General features: G+C 36.9%; 1 pseudogene; it reads left to right on the plus strand.

Moving 5' to 3' along the window:
* The first annotated feature begins 273 nt into the window (after nucleotides 1-273).
* On the plus strand, nucleotides 274-1,024 carry LOC149243595 (putative protein S-acyltransferase 7 pseudogene; annotated as a pseudogene).
* Nucleotides 1,025-5,648: the final 4,624 nt, after the last annotated feature.

The following is a 5,648-nucleotide window of genomic DNA, read 5'->3' on the forward strand; positions in this document are numbered from 1 at the left end:
GTATGCAAATCCACCTCCTCAGATTCTAGACATGGGGGTCTAATATGGACCAAAATGACAACGAGAAGAGAGTATATCAAGCTTGGAAAGGAAGCAATAACTTTTTCTTTAGAAGGAGTTTTATATTTGGGCCAAATGTGAGGTCATTAGTTTTGACATTAGTTCTCATCCTCCTTCCAGCAATAATATTATGTGTATTTGTTGCAATAAATTTTTTGGACAAGTTTTCACATTATGCAGGAGTATTCAGATTCTGGACATGGGGGGTCTAATATGGACCAAAGTGACAGCGAGAAGAGAGTATATCAAGCTTGGAAAGGAAGCAATAACTTTTTCTTTACTGGGAGGTTTATATTTGGGCCAAATGTGAGGTCACTGGTTTTGACATTTGTTCTCATCCTCGTTCCAACAACAATATTCTGTGTATTTGTTGCAATAAAACTTTTGGACAAGTTTTCACATCATGCAGGAGTATCCATAATGGTCATTGTAGTGGTCTTCACAATATATGTTTTGGTTCTTCTTCTTCTCACATCCAGAAGAGATCCTGGAATACTCCCTCGAAATTCACACCCTCCTGAGCCTGAAGAAGGTTATGATGTTTCCAGTTTGACACCAGAGTCAATAGGTGGGCAGACTCCACATCCACGATTACCTCATACAAAAGATGTGTTTGTGAATCTTCTTTATGTTTGTTTTTTCAACAACGTTGTTGTGTGTTTATGTATTCTCCTTTTGGTGGGTATATATCAAGAAAATTATGGTAGCAGATGATGTTACAGTCTAGAAAGCTATGCCAAAAACACATGCATCAATTGTGCTCATACTGTACACATTCTTTTCAGTTTGGTTTGTTGGTGGACTTATGCTATTTCATCTCTATCTGATCAGTACAAATCAGACTACATATGAGAATTTCAGATATCGATATGATAGAAGAGAAAATCCTTACAACAAAGGAGTAATATAAAATTTCAAAGAAATATGTTTTACAAAAATTCCACCGTCAAAGAATAATTTTTGAGCCAAGTTACAAAATTATTCTAATTTCTATTCCACTCAATGGGGCTTCTTCATTTAAGACCAACAAGATTTCTTTTGAATTCTCATTTTCTTCTTCAAGAATGATTCCTTTAGAAGGGGGGAAAATGGATTTAGATTCATTTTTTCTCCTATCTAGACTTTTCCATTTATGTCTTGGGGAGATAACTTCAATTTCCTAATTTTTTTCCCCATTATCCATCATTTGAATAAAATCATTCATTTGTTTCTGTCTCCATTCATAAAGGGAGATCCAACAATTTTTATCTAACATATAACTTTTCCATGTTTTTTCTAAAATTCTTCTTTGATCTTTAGTTACAAAGGAATTAAATTATTTTTTCTGTGGATATGTATATAAATACCATTTAATCATTTTTTTCATCCATTTATAATCAAATGTCCATTTATAACAACCTCTCATTAGAGAAAACATTTTTTCATTTTCAGAATTGTAGGTTTATGGATTCCTGGAGGGAGTAGATTTTCAAATATGCACTATGGAACCACATTGTCTCCTATATTTTTGTATCCTAGGCCAGACCTCGGAGTGCTAGGTTTGCTCAACTTTTTGAACATCTTTGTAAGCCTAGGATCTTCTTTTTCAAAGGAATGTATCATTATGATATGATCATCATCGAGAAATCTTATATTTTCACATCGAGGTTGTGGAAAAGGGTCTTGTACAGTTGAGCTCAGTGGTGGAAGGTTTGTTCCTGGATTGTGGTTCTCATGTTCAAAATAAATGACATTTTCACCACAATGGGTTGCAAAGTTCTGCAAACAAACTATAGTAGAATAGTCAAGACAGACAATAGAGTAGGAAGAATAGTTGACTGACTTTTCTAATGCAACTAGTTGGTTATGGAAACAAGATGGTTTTACAGTATATGGAAATCAAATAATGGAAAAATAAGGGGATTCTTTAATAAGTGTAGAAGTAATTTATTATTTCCTTAGGACCTTAGGAACATGAACAATCCATGTTTCTGGGAAAGAGAGGTCTTCCCATTTCATGACTTGTTGTTCCATCTTCTGATTTAAGGGATTTGTTAGGACAATAGTACTTGAATGAGATTATTTCCTTGGAGTGTGGAGTATTGCAGGATACATGGTGTTTGTATGTTTGAAACAAACTCAAGTCAGAATGGAAATGTTAGTCCTTTTAGGTTTCATATGAAAACCAATAGTTTTGATTTGCAATTTAAGGATGTCTCCTAAATCTTCATCAAAGGCATAGATTGAGAAGTTTTGATAACATTGAAACCAAATGGGAGCATTAGAAAGTGGGGCTATTGGAGTGTTGGAAATAATACTGAGAGGGGGGGTGAATCATTATTATTAAGTCAATAAAACTTTTTCATTTCCATACTCTGATTCATATATGTTGCTTCAATTAAGAATACCCGCGTATATTCAGTAAACTTATGATTCAGTTAATTGATTTTCAATGAGTGCATTAGAACATTATTAACCATATTAACAGTAAATAGGTACAGTAAAATAGAAGAGATCATCACACATAAGCCACACACATGAACACCATGATATAAGGTGGAAACCCAATGTGGGAGAAAACCACCTGCTGCAAGTCATCTCAATCTTCTTCTTAATAAGAAAATCCTTTTACAAAAGTTTTGTACTAGTGCAGTTCTTTACCAGTACACACGCTACTACCTGCAGAGAGCTACAACCCCCATAGTTCTTGTACTAGCCGATCCATTTTCTAGTACGCACGCTGCTACCTGCTACAATGCTCCAAAGTTTACAATTGCTACTGGAAGGGAGCTACCACCCCTCTTAGCTCTTATACTAGCTAAGATACTAGTACGTAGGTGCCGGCCTACAATCTTCTCTCCTCTAGGTACCACATTTCATACATTTTCAGATTGGATACACCTGAAGCACAACACATAATTTGAAAGGCCACGTTTCATCCAATTTTCATACTGCACACATTAATATCATTGAATCACATAAACAATCAATCTTCTGAATCATCCAAACACTAGATCAATACATATACAAGGATAATATGTGAGTTAGCAACTAGATCTAGTCCAACAAACCACATAAAGATAAGTCATTAAGAACTTGATCCATTCAACCATCAATACTGAAGCTAAACATAATCATGCTGTTATCAAAACTCAATACTAGTAACCAAACATCAATTATGCACCCAGAACCCTGCAGAATAGTCAAAGGCAGTTAAAGCAAATTTCAAGTAAGGTCCGCAACTTCACCAAAAGACATCTGCGAACATCCGCGCTTGTGCTTCTTTCTGATATGAGGGTATCAGCACCTGCACAGTTTTATTATTTGCGGGTATCCACACCTGCACACTTTTTTGCTCTGCGGGTATCCGCACCTGCACCGTGTCGCACCTGCAGTCCTGCGGCTACATCCGCACCTGTGCACTCTTCTGCTCTGCGGGTATCCGCACCTGCACCGTGTCGCTCCTGCGGTCCTATGGCTAGATCCACACCTACACACTCTTCTACTCTACGGGTATCCGCACCTGCACTGCGTCGCACCTGTGGTCCTGCGGGTATAGATAGTTTTTCAGTCTTCAAGCATACCCCAGACTATCAGATCTACAGATCTGATCATGCGCCATGGAGATCTCAACCCATTTAGATCTAGCTATCACTCACCAACCGATCACAAGTATTTCAGATCTAGCTCACCTTAAGATATTCAACCCATAAGTATACAGCCAAATGGTCTCCTTTCCTTTTTATAGCCTTAGGCCTTTCACAATACCATGGACCAAAAACCATAGCAATTCAGTAACATGGACCCAATACTTGGGATCAACACTTTTGGATGCAATACCATGGACCAAAACCAGGACTGATACCATGAACCAATCATGAAAGTGCGTGATCTTTTCTCTACATGAAAGAAACTTTTCTCTGCATGAAAGTGCATGAACTTTTCTCTACATGAAAGAAACTTTTCTCTACATGAAAGTGCATGAACTTTTCTCTACATGAAAGAAAATTTTCTCTGCATGAAAGTGCGTGAACGTTTCACCATATGAAAGAAAATTTTCTCTACATAAAAGTGCGTGAACTTGAAAATAACTTTGCTGCACTATAATTTATCATTTGTGTGATTTGCCATCAAGTACAACACTTGTCTCATAATGCCAGCAATCTCGCCCTTTGGACTTGATGGCAAAGCTAACCGGAGAACTGTCATCTGATTCCTTTGAGTTTTTCGTCATCCCATGCACTCTGTCACATCTGATATATCTTCTGTAGATTCATCTATATATATATATAAGTGAGTTGATCTTCTACGAGTTGGTTGCCATCAAGTACAACACATGCATCATAATGCCAACAATCTCCCCCTTTGGATTTGATGGCAACAATACCAAATCACTCTCCCCCTTTGACATCAAGGGCAAAGGGCGGACCAAGATATTCTCTTACTTTGTTGTCCATACTCCCCTTGAGTACCTGCTGAAATCTCTGAATGAGCTCCCCCTTTGTATATTCCATGGTGCACCAATCTGTCCATGCTCTTTCTGAGAACATGCTGAAATCTCTGCTCTGCTGAAATATGCTTGTTCATGCTCCCCCTGACTGTAAGCAAGGTCTGCAAAAAGATGTTCTATAAGAAGAACATGACTGTATACATCATAAATGACCTTCCTATCACCAAAGACTCATACATACATCTATCTCCCATCACAATGGTGATATACCAAAAGTTTACATATGATAACATAAGAGAATGACCTTCCTATCACCAAAGACTCATACATACATCTATCTCCCATCGCAATGGTGATATACCAAAAGTTTACATATGATAACATAAGAGAATAACATCATTCATCCCAGGCATAGTGGGGAAACCAACATAGGCCGTTACATGACCTGAAGAGATCTCATAAAATGACTACAATAGATAGAGACACACTATTACATCATGAGTCTGGATATGACCTTTACATCGAATGATATACATGACATTTATAACAGAGACCAAACACCTAAATAAGGTCATGATAAACATCGGCAATCACACTGTATGATCTTCTCCATAGCATCTATCAACAGCAACTAGACCAGCAACTTGTATTAGTGCATGAATCATCAAGGTATGTCTGTATCAACTCATCCTTTTGAACAAAATTCTGTATATACAGAATCATTCTATCATATGTGAGAAACACCATAGCCATCCAGATCTGCATGGACCAAGTATCATCAATTGGGAATATCTGCATCAATCAACATATGTACGAAACAACCTATCATCATATAGGTAAGAACTCATCATCATCATGTCTTCAACAATGCAACTTTGAATCCTCATCCATATATGTGCCAAGAACAATAGGAATCCGGCATCATAACTGTAAAATATGATCTTTATGCATATGACGACAACAACATATGAGTGACTCATCATCAAGTAAAGAAGATGTGAATTCAAACTATGTACTTCTCCTTATCCTTATGAAGATCACCATGTAAGAACCATTAGAGAATCAACCAAAAATCTAATCTAAATATCAACTATGTAACCCCAAGAATCATCTGAACAACTCATAACCATATCATAGCAAGATGAATAATTTATCCATA

The sequence above is a fragment of the Pinus tabuliformis genome, chromosome 8 (genome assembly GCF_031772625.1).
Source record: "Pinus tabuliformis cultivar Carrire ecotype Pingquan chromosome 8, CPIR1, whole genome shotgun sequence".
Classification (NCBI taxonomy): Eukaryota; Viridiplantae; Streptophyta; class Pinopsida; order Pinales; family Pinaceae; genus Pinus; species Pinus tabuliformis.